The following is a 14,858-nucleotide window of genomic DNA, read 5'->3' as shown; positions in this document are numbered from 1 at the left end:
TGATAATCAAGGTGGGCCATTTCCAGCAGTTGACAAGAATATCTGAGGAACGGTGGGGGGAGGGGGAAATAAACATGGGGAAATAGTTTTACTTTGTGTAATGATCCATCCACTCCCAGTCTCTATTCAAGCCTAAGTTAATTGTATCCAGTTTGCAAATTAATTCTAATTCAGCAGTCTCTCGTTGGAGTCTGTTTTTGAAGTTTTTTTATTGAAGAATTGACACTCTTAGGTCTGTAATCGAGTGACCAGAGAGATTGAAGTGTTCTCCGACTAGTTTTTGAATGTTATAATTCTTGACGTCTGATTTGTGTCCATTTATTCTTTTATGTAGAGACAGTCCAGTCTGACCGATGTACATGGCAGAGGGGTATTGCTGGCACATGATGGCATATATCACATTGTACAACAGAACCACTAACGTAGGAACCTGTCCTTGCAACAAAGCCCGTTGCCAACTGTGTCCACATATCTATTCAGAGGATACCATCATAGGGCCTAATCACATCAGCGGCACTATCAGAGGCTCGTTCACCTGCACATCTACCAATGTGATATATGCCATCATGTGCCAGCAATGCCCCTCTGCCATGTACATTGGTCAAACTGGACAGTCTCTACGTAAAAGAATAAATGGACACAAATCAGACATCAAGAATTATAACATTCAAAAACCAGTCGGAGAACACTTCAATCTCTCTGGTCACTCGATTACAGACCTAAGAGTGTCAATTCTTCAATAAAAAACTTCAAAAACAGACTCCAACGAGAGACTGCTGAATTAGAATTAATTTGCAAACTGGATACAATTAACTTAGGCTTGAATAGAGACTGGGAGTGGATGGGTCATTACACAAAGTAAAACTATTTCCCCATGTTTATTTCCACCCCCTCCACCCCCCCACTGTTCCTCAGACGTTCTTGTCAACTGCTGAAAATGGCTCACCTTGATTATCACTATAAAAGGTTTTCCCGCCCCACCCCCCACTCTCCTGCTAATAATAGGTCATCTTAAGTGATCACTCTCCCTACAGTGTGTATGTAACACCCATTGTTTCATGTTCTCTGTAAATATAAATCTCCCCACTGTATTTTCCACTGAATGCATCCGATAAAGTAAGCTGTAGCTCACGAAAGCTTATGCTCATATAAATTTGTTAGTCTCTAAGGTGCCACAAGTACTCCTTTTCTTCCAACAAATTATGTGCATCTGTCTGACCATTTTGTTCTTTACTATAGTTTAAACCAGTTTGCCCAGTATGGAAGTTAGGCTTACCAGCCTGTAATTGCTGGAATCACCTTTAGAGCCCTTTTTAAAAATTAGCATCACATTAGCTATCCTCCAGTCATTTGGTACAGAAGCTGATTTAAATGATAGGTTACAAACTACAGTTAGGAGTTCTGCAATTTCACATGAGTTCCTTCAGAACTCTTGGGTGAATAACATCTCCCAGTGACTTAGTTCTGTTTAGTTTATCCATTTGTTCCAAAAAATCTCCTCTAATGACACCTCAATCTGGGACAGTTCCTCAGATTTATCACCTAAAAAGAATGGCTCGGGTTTGGGAATCTCCCTCACATCCTCAGCCATGAAGACTGATGCAAATAATTCATTTAGTTTCTCCGCAACGGCCTTATCATTCTTGAGTGTTCCTTTAGCATCTTGATTGTCCAGTGGCCCCACTGGTTGTTTAACAGGCTTCCTGCTTCTGATGTACTTACTTTTTTTTTTTTTGCTATTATTTTTGAGTCTTTGGCTGTTCTTCAAATTCTTTTTTGGCTTTTCTAATTACATTTTTATAGTTTATTTGCCAGAGTTTATGCTCTTTTTCTATTTTCCTCATTAGAATTTAACTTCCACTGTTTAAAGGATGCCTTTTTGTCTCTCACTGCTTCTTTTACTTTGTTGTTTAGGCATGGTGGCACTTTTTTGGTTCTCTTACTATGTCTTTTAATTTGGGGTATACATTTAAGTTGAGCCTCTATTATGGTGTCTTTAAAAGTTTCCATGCAGCTTGCCAGGATTTCACTTTTAGCACTGTATCTTTTAATTTCTGTTTAACTAACTTCCTCATTTTTGTGTAGTCCCCCTTCTGAAATTAAATGCTACAGTCTTAGGCTGCTGTGGTATTTTCCCTGCCACAGGGATGTTAAATTTAATTATACTATGGTCAATATTACCAAGCGGTCCAGCTATGCTCACCTCTTGGACCAGATCCTGTGTTCCACTTTGGACTAAATCAAGAATTGCCTCTCCTCCTGTGGGTTCCAGGACTAGCTGCTCCAAGAAGCAGTCATTTAAGATGTCAAAAGAAACTTTATCTCTGCACCCTTCCTGAGGTGACATGGACCCAGTCTATATGGGGATTGCTGAAATCCCCTATTATTATTATTGAGTTTTTTATTTTAATAGCCTCTCCAATCTTCCTGGGCATTTCACAGTCACTATTCCCATCCTGCTCAGGTGGTTGGTAATATATCCCTACTGCTGTATTATTATTAGAGCATGGAATTACTATCCATAGAGAGTCTATGGTACAGTTTGGTTCATTTAGATTTTTACTTCATTTGATTCTATGCTTTCTTTCACATATAGTGCCACTCTCCCACCAGCACAGCCTGTTCTGTCCTTCTGATGTATTTTGTACTCTGGTATTACTGTGTCCCATTGATTATCTTCATTCAAACAAGTTTCTGTGATGCCTATTATATCAATATCCAAAGGCACTCTAGTTCACCCATCTTGGTATTTAGACTTCTAGCATTGGTATATGAGCACTTTAAAAACTTGTCACTTTTTAGCTGTCTGCCATTACATGGTGTAATTGAATGGGACTTTTTTTCATTTGACCGTTTCTCATCAGATCCTGCCCATATTTTATTATCCTCCATCCTCTCCTCCTTACTAGAACATAGAGAATCTCCATTAACAGATCCTCCCCTAAGGGATGCCTCTGTCTGAACCATGTGCTCCTCCACACCTGTTGGCTTTCCCCCAGCCCTTAGTTTAAAAACTGCTCTATGACATTTTTAAGTGCCAGCAATCTGGTTCCAGTTTGGTTTAGATGGAACCCATCCCTCCTGTATAGGCTCCTCCTCTCCCAAAAGCTTTCCCAGTTCCTAATAAATCTAAAGCCCTCCTCCCTACACTATCATCTCATCCATGCATTGAGACCCTGCAGTTCTGCTTGTTTAACTGGCCCTGCGCGTGGAACAGGGAGCATTTCACAGAATGCTCCCATGGAAGTCCTGGATTTCAGTCTCGTACCTAGCAACCTAAATTTGGTCTCCAGGACCTCTCTCCTATCCTTTCCTATGTCATGGGTACCTACATGTACCACGACCACTGGCTCCTCCCCAGCACTACACATAATCCATCCAGATATCTGGAGAGATCCACAACCTTTGCAGGCAGGCAGGTCACCACGTGGTTCTCCTGGTCATCGCAAACCCAGCTATCTTTGTTTCTAATGATTGAATCCCCCATTACTATTACCTGTCTCTTACTAATAAATGGAATTTCCTCCCCTGGAGAGGTCTCCTCAGTGCGAGAGGATACCACAACATCATCTGGAAGGAGGGTCCCAACTAAGGGATCATTTCCCTCTGCTCCAGTTCGATGTTTTGCTTCCCTGAGACTTTCATCCTCCTCAACAGCACAGAGGCTGCCAGACCGGGGGTGGGACTGCTCTACTGTGTCCTGGAAAGTCTCCTCTATGTACCTCTCTGTCTCCCTTAGCTCCTCCGGTTCAGCCACTTTGCTCTCTGAAGCCCGTATACAGTCTCTTAGGGCCAGGAGCTCTTTGCACTGAATGCACACATATGCCACCTGCCCATAACCCAGGTAATCATACATGCTGCATTGTGTGCAATAAACTGGGTAGCCCCCACTCTGTTGCTGAACTTCTGCCTGCTTTCTCTTTTTACTCCTGCAGCTTGTTCCTTTGTTGTATTGTTTTTAATGGGGGTGGTTTTGGTTTTAAATTTAAAGAATGTTAAGTGTCTCTAGCCCCACCTCACACAACCCATATAAACTCCCTTGCAAAGCTCCCCTGTTAGCTGCTCCAGCTGAGGAGTTTTGGCAACAAACAGCTCCCCCTGTGAGCCTGGGAACTGCATCACAAACCCAGGAGAGAAAAGATGGTTACTCACCTTTGTAACTGTTGTTCTTCGAGATGTGTTGCTCCTATCCATTCCAATTAGGCGTGCGCATGCCGCGTGCATGGCAGTTGGAGAATTTTTACCCTAGCAACATCGGTGGGTCAGCTGTGGAGCCCCCTGAAGTGGCGCCTTCATGGCACTGGATATATACCCCAGCCGACCCAGTGCCCCCTCAGTTCCTTCTTGCCGGCTACTCCAACAGAGGGGAAGGAGGGCAGATTTGGAATGGATATGAGCAACACATCTCAAAGAACAACAGTTACAAAGGTGAGTAACCGTCTTTTCTTCTTCGAGTGCTTGCTCATACAGATTCCAATTAGGTGATTTCCAAGCCTTACCTAGGTGGTGGAGTCGGAGTGAAGTACCGTAGATTGTAGGACCGCTCTACCAAACGCCGCATCGTCTCTGGCTTGCTGGACGATGGCATAGTGAAAGGCAAAAGTATGTACTGAAGACCAAGTAGCAGCTCTGCAGATCTCCTGGATTGGAACCTGGGCCAGGAAAGCCGCTGAGGAGGCCTGAGCCCTTGTAGTGTGAGCAGTGAGGGGCGGGGTCGGAACAGCAGCCAGATCATAGCAAGCACAGATACAGGAAGTGATCCAAGAGGAAATCTGCTGGGAGGAGACCAGGAGGCCCTTCATCTCGTCCGCCACCGCAACGAAGAACTGGGTTGTTTTCCTGAATGGCTTCGTACGCTCAGAAGGCAAGGGCCCTATGAACATTGAGGGAGTGTAGCCGTTGTTCCTGATGAGTAGCGTGCGGTTTTGGATAAAAATCCAGGAGGAAAATGTCCTGGCTGATATGAAAGGTCGATACCACCTTGGGAAGAAAGGCTGGGTGGAGTCGTAGCTGCACCTTGTCCTTATGGAAGATCATGTATGGTGGTTCTGATATAAGAGCTTTGAGCTCAGAGACACGCCTCGACGACGTGATAGCGACGAGGCCTGCCATTTTTCAAGAGAGGTATAGGAGGGAACAGGCGGCCAACAGTTTGAACGGGGGCCCCATAAGTCTGGAGAGGACCAGGTTAAGGTCCCACGTGGGGACTGGCTGTCGTACCTGCAGGAAGAGACAGTCCAGGCCCTTAAGGAACCTACTGACCACGGGGTTGGAGAAGACAGATCTGCCATTCGCTCTTGGGTGGAAAGCTGAAATGGCCGCCAGATGAACTCTGATGGATATCACCAGGCCCTGTTGTTTCAGGCTCAGGAGATAGTCCAAAATGAGAGGCATGGACGCTTGGAGGGGGGGCCGTGCCGCGGTGAGAGCACCAGGATGAGAATCGCTTCCACTTAGCCATATATGTGGCCCAAGTGGAAGGTTTCCTGCTAGCCAACAGAACCTGCTGCACCAAATGAGAACAGAGGAGCTCTGAGAGCTCAGACATGCAGCATCCACGCTGTGAGGTGAAGGGATCGTAGGTTGGGGTGACAGAGGCAGCCGTGATCCTAAATGATCAGGTCTGGAAAAAGGGGCAGCGGCACTGGGGCGTCCACGGAGATCTCCAACAGCGTGGTATACCAGTGCTGTCTGGGCCACGCTGGGACGACCAGAATCAGCTGAGTCTTGTCCCTGCGCACTTTGAGCAGGACCTTGTGTACCAGGGGAAATGGGGGAAAGACGTAAAACAATCGGCTTGTCCACGGGAGTAGGAAGGCGTCTGTGAGAGAGCCCGGGGAGCGGCCTTGGAGGAAGCAGAAAGATGGGCATTTCCAGTTGCTGAGGGAGGCAAACAGGTCGACCTGGGGAAACCCCCACTTTAGGAAGATGGGGTGGATGACATCTGGTTGAAGCGACCACTCGTGGGAGTGGAAGGACCTGCTGAGGTGTTCTGGACCCCTGGGAGAAAAGATGCCACCAGGTGAATGGAGTGGGCTATGCAGAATTCCCACAGTTGGATGGCCTCCTGACAGAGTGGGGAAGAACAGGACCCCCCTTGCTTGTTGATGTAGAACATGGCCGTGGTGTTGTCTGTGAGGACTGCCATGCAACGACCCTACAACCGTTCCCAAAAGGCATGACACTCAAGACGCACCGCCATCAGCTCCCGTACGTTGATATGGAGAGAGAGCTTGGACGGGGCCCACAGACCCTGCATCTGGATGTCCCCGAGATTGGTGCCCTATTCCAGGGTTGATGTGTCTGTGATGAGGGACAAGGATGGCTGAGGGCTTTGAAAAGGGGTTCCTTTGCATACTGCCCTGGGGTCTAGCCACCAGCGGAGAGAGGCCAGGACCTTTTCCAGGACTGTGACCACGAGGTTCAGGCTGTCTCGAGCTGGGCGATAGATTGATGACAGCCAGGCTTGAAGTGGGCAGAGCCATAGTCTGGCATGTCTAGTCACATATGTGTAGGAAGCCATGTGCCCTAGAAGACTCAAGCACGTTCTTGCCGTCAAGGTTGGGAAGCTTTGAAGGCTCTGGATGAGGTCTGACAAAGGTTAGAAACGAGTGTCCGGCAGGAAGGCTCGGGCCCGGATGGAATCTAAGACCTCCTTGATGAATTCTATTCTCTGGGTTGGCTCTAGAGTCAACTTCGCCACATTGAGGAGGAGGCCTAATTGACAAAATGTGTCGAAGGTGGGACTGCACCTGTTCTTTGGTGCGGCCTCGGATGAGCCAGATGTCGAGATACGGGTGTACCTGTATCCATCTCCGATGAAGGAAGGCTGCCACAACTGCCATACATTTGGTGAACACCTGGGGGGCCATGGAAAGACTGAATGGAAGAACTGTGAACTGATAGTGCTCGCGGTTGACCACAAAGCGGAGGAAGCATCTGTGTGCTGGATGGATCGCTATGTGGAAATACGCGTCCTTCATGTCGAGGGTGGCGTACCAGTCTCCAGGGAAGCTATATTGGTGCCCAAGGAGATCATGCAGAACTTCAGTCTTACCATGAATTTGTTGAGTCTGCGCAGGTCCAGGATAGGCCAAAGCCCGCCCTTTGCCTTGGGGATTAGGAAGTAACAGGAGTAGAAGCCCCTGCCCCATAGCTCCCTTGGAATCTCCTTGATCACCCCCTTGCCGAGAAGCGTCTGAACCTCCTGAATGAGGAGCTGCTCATGAGAGGGGTCTCTGAAGAGGGATGGGGAGGGAGGGTGGGGAGAAAGAAAATTGGAGAGAGTATCCCCTTTACACTGTGCAAAGAACCCAACGGTCCATGAGGGACCAAGCATGGTGGAAATGGGATAAATGATTCAGGAAGGGTGGGGTAGGATCCTGAACGAGGCCCAGTACATCGTCCTCAGGCATCCCTTCAAAAGTTTTATTTAGGACCTGCTGAGAGCTTGGATGGGTCCTGGCTCTGCCCGGACTGGTGGTTGGAGAGTTTTTTCCTGCCACTACGTCCCCGTCTCCTGTAAAAATCCTGCCTTGGCTGAGGAGGGGGTAGGATTGTTGAGGCTGAGGTTTAAAGGGCTTTCGCTGGGTAGCCAATGTGTGCATGCCCAACAATCTCATTACGGCCCTTGAGTCTTTGAGGCTTAGAAGCCTTGAGTCAGTTTTGTCTGAGAACAGGCCTTCGCCCTCGAAGGGAAGATCATGCAATGTTTGCTGAAGCTCTGGTGTTAAGCCAGACGCTTGCAGCCGAAAGATATGCCGCATTGCGATCCCTGAAGAGAGGGTCTGAGCAGCAGAGTCCGCACCGAGGCCTGCAATGAGGTCCGTGCCACCATTTTGCCTTCTTCCACCAGGACCCCAGACATCTCTCTGGACTCCAAAGGAACCAGCTCTTTGAACTTTAACATGGAGTTCCAAGAGTTATAGTTGTATCGGCTCAGGAGTGCCTGCTGGTTCACAATCCGGAACTGAAGTCCACCCAAGGAGTAGACTTTGCACCCAAATAAATCGAGGCATTTGGCCTCTTTTGATTTTGGCGCCAAAGCTTAATGACCATGCCGCTCCCTCTCATTCACTGAGGCCACCACCAATGAAAAGGGCTGTGGATGTATGTACAAATAGTCATATCCCTTGGCAGGGACGAAGTACTTCCACTCCACCCCTTTAGCAGTCGGAGGAATGGATGCGGGCATTTGCCAGATTGTTCTGGCCATAGTCTGGATTGTCCGGATGAGTGGTAGGGCCACTCTAGATGGAGCCTCTGTGGATAAAATGTCAACCACGGGGTCCTCCACTTCCATAACCTCCTCTGCTTGGATGTTCATATTTCGCACCACTCTACGTAAGAGGTCCTGGTAGGCACGGAGGTCTATTGGAGGGGGACCCAAAATAGCAGTTCCTGTCACTGCCTCGTCAGGTGAGGATGAGGTGGAGACCACGGGAGAAAGACGATCGTCTGGGGCCTCTTGCTGAGCTGGGTCTTGTAGTCCTGAGCCCGCAGCGTCAGTGTCCAGACTGGGAACTGGAGTTGGAGGAGGGTCTGGAGCCAGGAAGGATGAAACCACAGCCTCCATGCCCCCAGGAGCAGGACGGCTGCCAGTGGCCTCTGGCACTCGCGGCTTGGAGGGGACTGAATGAGAAGCCCCAGATGGAGAACACTGGGCCTGATGGTACGCCCAGGGCATCCAAAAGGGCCATTGAGTAGACCCTTGAACAGGACCTTGTCCCTGCGCCTGCCAGTGAGCAGCCCCTGAGTCCAGGTGGCTGTGATCTAAGTGATGGCGGTCCAAGAGACGCGACCCCGCATCTGACTCTGTTGAATGAGAGGTGGAATGCGATGGCCACGGTGGTGCCAAGTGGGTCTGCGCCGAGTCACGTCGACATGATGGAGATCGGTGCTGCGAAGCTGGAGATCAGTGCTGCAAAGGTGGAGAGCGGTGCTGTGATGTTGGGGAGCGGTGCCGGGACCTAGACCGGTGCTGGGGTCTGGACCTAGTTCGCAATGATGACTGCCATCGGGAGTAGCTTCTGGACTGGGTTCTGCTCCTGGACGGTGACTGGCATACGAAGCAATGCCAAGAATGGTGCCAGGAATCTGATCGGTGCTGCGAGTACGACCGGTGCCGTGAAGGAGAGCGGTGCCAGGACTGCGAGCGTCGCCCGGACCGCGAGTGATGTTGGGAGTGGGAACGGTGCCGAGAGCGGGATCAGTGCTGCAGATCAACCGACAGTGTCGATGGGTGGATAAGGGCCAGCTTGCCCGAGGATGGTACCACATGAACAGGAGCCGGTGCCTTGGTCTGCTGAGGGGATGCCGACACTGTCATAGCAATCAGATCCCTTGCAGCCGCAAAGGAATCAATGGTGACTGGACCTCAACCACGCTACGAGTCGCGGAGTCCAGTTGCACTGGACTCAATGGCGCCGAAGTCGCCACTTGTGCCCCTGGTCGCTTCGCCATGAGACGCGGCTCTGAGGGCAGATCCAGGGAAGCTGGTGTCTGCTGGAGTGGGCCCGCCTTTTCCGGTCTGCAGTGCTGCTTCTGGCCAGGCGAGTGGGAGCAGTGCCAAACCGATGATGTCTGTTGTGGTGCCAGGAATGCTGGTGCCGCAGGTCTCCATCAGAGTCCAACCACGGTGCAGTTCCTACTGTTGCCACCGGGGAGCTGCACACTGAAGTGCTCAGTGCCAGGTCCTGGCGCGCTGGAGGTTGAGGGCTAAGAGCCGCCTTCATGAGGAGCTGTCTTAAGCGAAAGTCCTGCTCCTTCTTAGTCTGGGGCCGAAAACTTCTGCAGATCCTGCACTTCTCTGTCTGATGAGATTCCCCCAGACACTTTAGGCAAGAGTCATGGGGGGTCGCCTGTTTGCATGGGCTTGGAGCAGAAAGCGCAGGTTTTAAATCCTGGAGCCTTGGGCATAAGCCCAAGCTACCAGCGGGGAGAAGGGAAAAAACCCTTCCAACCCCACTAACTATACTATACTATAATTACAACTATTAAACACTATAACTATAAACTATTAACAAACTGTAGGAAAAAATGCTAGGGAGAGTGGAGAGCAGCAAAGCTGAGCTCCACAGTTCCAACGACCGTCATGGGCAGTAAGAAGGAACTGAGGGGGCGCTGGGTCGGCTGCGGTATATATCCAGCACCATGAAGGCACCACTCCAGGGGCTCCACAGCCAACCCACCGAGTGTTGCGAGGGAAAAATTCTCCGACGGCCATGCATGCGGCATGCACACACCTAATTGGAATCGATAGGTGCAAACACTCTAAGAAGAACTCCCAGTGATCAGCAACCCTATGGAACTAATAAGTTATTTAAGAGGGAAAAGGTTTCAGAGTAGCAGCCGTGTTAGTCTGTATTCGCAAAAAAGAAAAGAAGTACTTGTGGCACCTTAGAAACTAACAAATTTATTTGAGCATAAGCTTTCGTGAGCTACATGCATCCGATGAAGTGAGCTGTAGCTCACGAAATCTTATGCTCAAATAAATTTGTTAGTCTCTAAGGTGCCACAAGTACTCCTTTTCTTTTTTTTAAGAGGGAAAAGGTACAGGTAAGAACAAACAAACCTATCTTCTCACTCCCAGAATGGAGTATTAGAGATTTGCAAGCAGGGGGGATGAGCCTTCAGCTTCATTCCACACCTGTCCTCCTCACCTTCTTCTCCCCTGCCCTGCTGCCTTCCCCTCCCATTAGTTGCTCTCCTCCAAACAAAACAAATCCCTCCCCCCAGAACCCTGTGGCACTAATCTGGTTTGTGGTGTGTGACACCTCTTCCTTCACCCTGGGGCTTTTGGGGCTGTCAGCTACTCTGGGGCTGTTCACCACCCAGCAGAAGGAGGCCCTGTTCGTGGCTGACCCTTGGACCCCACCACAGATGGTGAATACAGGTTGTGCCATGCCTGCTCCTATTAGCTGCCCCATGCCGGCAGGGAGGGGAGGAAGGAGTGCCAGACAGACCCAGAAAAGGGAACAGACAGTGGCTTAGGACGGTAACCAGCTCTGGGAGAGGAGTTGCTGGAGCTGATGGGCATAGTCCGTTCCAGAAGGACAGCGTCCACCAGAGTTATACACGCACAGCACAATTGGCCACATCTCCGAGAGAGCAATGGCAAAGGAAAAACCAACACCCCGGCTAGCAGATTTGTCCCTCCACATAGCCCGCAGCCCCTCTGCTGTCTGCCCCAGCGCCCGCCTGTGGTTCTCAGCCTCTCCCACTCCCCTTCACAGTGGCAGGACCGTGACTACTCAGCACCTTCCAGGGCTTCACGCTACTTGTACCAGCTCTGGACAGGAACCTGGGCATCATGGGGGCGCTCAATGTGCAGGAGAATACACAGCACGTTAGGATGCATACAGAATTGGCTAGGAAATTGGCAAAGTGGAAAGGTTCAGAGTGGAACTACAAGAATAATGCAAGGTCTGGGAAAGCTGCCTTCCAATGACAGACTCAAACTATTGAGTTTAACAAAGAGAGGGTTTGGAGGGGACTTTTATAAGTATCTCAGTGGAGGAGAGTGAGCTTGGAGAAGAGGGTTACTGCACCTCACAGAAAAGGGCAGAATGAGATCCAGTGGCTGGAAGCTCAGGTAGTATGTCTCTTTCTAGCTCAGCCAGGAATCACTGGTTGGGTCTATGGCTGGTGCAATGCAGGTGGTCAGACTAGATGTCACCAGGGCTGGAGGAAATGCATCCTAGAATACCCAAGGAGCTGACTGATGAGATAGCTGAGCCATTAGCGATTATCTCTGAAAAGTCACGGGAGATGGGAGAAATTCCGGAAGACCAGAAAAGGGCAAATATAGTGCCCATCTATAAAAAGGGAAATAAGGACAACCTGTGGAATTACAGACCAGTCACCTTAACATCTGTACCCGGAAAGATAATGGAGCAAATAATTAAGCAATCAATTTGCAAACACCTAGAAGATAATGAGGTGATAACTAACAGTCCGCATGGATTTGCCAAAAACAAATCGTGTCAAACCAATCTGATAGCTTTTTTTGACAGGGTAACAAGCCTTGAGGATAGGGGGGAGACGGTATATCTTGACGTTAGTAAAGCTTTTGATACTGTCTCACATGGCCTTCTCATAAATAAACTAGGGAAATTCAACCTAGATGGAGCTACTATAAGGTGGGTGCAAAACTGGTTGGAAAATCGTTCCCACAGAGTAATTATCAGTGGTTCACAGTTATGCTGGAAGGACATAATGAGTTCGGTCCCGCAGGGATTAGTTCTGAGTCCGGTTCTGTTCAATATCTTCATCAATGGTTTAGATAATGGCATAGAGATTACACTTATAACGTCTGTGGACGATACCAAGCTGGGAGGGATTGCAAGTGTTTTGGAGGATAGGATTAACATTCAAAATGATCTGGGCAAACCGGAGAAATGGTCTGAAGTAAATAGGATGAAATTCAATAAAGACAAATACAAAGTACTCCACTCAGGAAGGAACAACCAGTTGCGCACACGCAAAATGGGAAATGACTGCCTAGGAAGGAGTACTGTGGAAAGGGATCTGGGGGTCATAGTGGATCACAAGCTAAATATGAGTCAACAGTGTAATGCTATTGAAAAAAAAAGCAAACATCATTCTGGGTTGTATTAGCTGGAGTATTGTAAGCAAGGCACAAGAATTAATTCTTCTGCTTTACTCCACTCTGATTAGGCCTCAACTGGAGTATTGTGTCCAGTCTGGGCGCCACATTTCAGGAAGGATGTGGACTAACTGGAGAGAGTCCACAGAAGAGCAACAAAAATGATTAAAGGTCTAGAAAACATGACCTATGAGGGAAGATTGAAAAAATTGGGTTTGTTTAGTCTGGAAAAGAGAAGACTGAGAGGGGACATGATAACAGTTTTCAAGTATGTGAAAGGTTGTTATAAGGAGGAGAAAGAAAATTTGTTTTTCTTAACCTCTGAGGATAGGGCAAGAAGCAATGTGCTTAAATTGCAGCAAGGGAGGTTTAGGTTGGAGATTAGGAAACACTTCCTAACTCTCAGGGTGGTTAAGCACTGGAATAAATTGCCTAGGACGGTTGTGGAATCTCCACCATTGGGGATTTTTAAGAGCCGGTTGGACAAACACCTGTCAGGGATGGTCTAGATAATATTTAGTCCTGCCATGAGTGCAGGGGACTGGACTAGATGACCTCTCGAGGTCTCTTCCAGTTCTATGATTCTATGATCACAATGGTCCCTTTTAGCCTTAAAAATCAATGAATCCATGAACAAGATGTAGAACAATATGCAGAATATTCCAATGCCTTTATATGAATCAACAGTGCAGGCTCATCCGGACACGGGAGTGCGGGTCCCCCATCTCAAAGGGTGTCACAGAGCTCAAGGGGGTTATAACAGAGTGATAGGAATCATCAAGGACCGGCAACAAGTCTGCCACGCAGAGAGACTGAAAGGGTTCTCAGACTCATAGATATTAAGGTCAGAAGGGACCATTATGATCATCTAGTCTGACCTCCTGCAAAATGCAGGCTAGAGAATCTCACCCACCCACTCCTGCAATAAACCTCTCACCTATGTCTGAGCTACTGAAGTCCTCAAATCATGGTTTAAAGACTTCAAGGTGCAGAGAATCCTCCAGCAAGTGACCCGTGCCCCATGCTACTGAGGAAGGCGAAACCCCCCCAGGGCCTCTTCCAGTCTGCCCTGGAGGAAAATTCCTTCCCGACCCCAAATATGGCAATCAGCTAAACCCTGAGCATGTGGGCAAGATTCACCAGCCAGATACCTAGGAAAGAATTCTCTGTAGTAACTCAGATCCCACCCCATCTAACATCCCATCCTAGGCCATTGGGCCTATTTACCATGAATAGTTAAAGATCGATTAATTGCCAAAATCACGTTATCCCATCATACCATCTCCTCCATAAACTTAGCGAGTTTAATCTTAAAGCCAGATAGATCTTTTGCCCCCACTGCTTCCCTTGGAAGGCTATTCCAAAACTTCACTCCTCTGATGGTTAAAAACCTTCATCTAATTTCAAGTCTAAACTTCCTGGTGGCCAGTTTATACCCTTTTGTTCTTGTGTCCACATTGGTACTGAGCTTAAATAATTCCTCTCCCACTCCGGTATTTATCCCTCTGATATATTTATAGAGAGCAATCATATCTCTCCTCAACCTTCCTTTAGTTAGGCTAAACAAGCCAAGCTCCTTGAGTCTCCTTTCATAAGGCAGGTTTTCCATTCCTCGGACCATCCTTTTCTGTACCTGTTCAAGTTTGAATTTATCCTTCTTAAACATGGGACACCAGAACTGCACACACTGTTTCAGATGAGGTCTCACCAGTGCCTAGTATAACTGTACTAAAACCTCCTTATCTCTACTGGAAATACCTCGCCTGATGCATCCCAAGACCTCATTAGCTTTTTTCACGGTCATATCACATTGGCAGCTCATAGACATCCTGTGGTCAACCAATACTCCAAGATCCTTCTCCTCCTCTGTTACTTCTAATTGATGCGTCCCCAGCTTATAACTAAAATTTTTGTTATTAATCCCTAAATGCATAACCTTACACTTCTCACTATTCAATTTCATCCTATTACTATTACTCCAGTTTACAAGGTCATCCAGATCCTCCTGTATGATATCCCGGTCTTTCTCTAAATTGGCAATACCTCCCAGCTTTGTATCATCCGCAAACTTTATTAGCACTCTTATGCTTTTTGTGCTGAGGTCAGTAATAAAAAGATTAAATACGATTGGTCCCAAAACCGATCCCGGAGGAACTCCACTGGTAACCTCCCTCCAGCCTGACAGTTCACCTTTCAGTATGACCCACTGTAGTCTCCCTTTTAACCAATTCCTTATCCACCTTTCAATTTT

General features: G+C 48.2%; 1 protein-coding gene across 3 annotated transcripts in view; it reads right to left on the bottom strand.

Annotated features, from left to right (window-relative positions):
- The window catches only part of IFT172 (intraflagellar transport 172), a 154,257-nt gene that overhangs the window by 22,249 nt on the left and 117,150 nt on the right, over positions 1–14,858 (bottom strand). The gene's annotated exons all lie outside the window — the stretch shown is intronic.

The sequence above is a fragment of the Dermochelys coriacea genome, chromosome 3, assembly GCF_009764565.3.
Source record: "Dermochelys coriacea isolate rDerCor1 chromosome 3, rDerCor1.pri.v4, whole genome shotgun sequence".
Taxonomy (NCBI): Eukaryota; Metazoa; Chordata; order Testudines; family Dermochelyidae; genus Dermochelys; species Dermochelys coriacea.
This window is presented reverse-complemented; position numbering and strand designations above follow the sequence as displayed.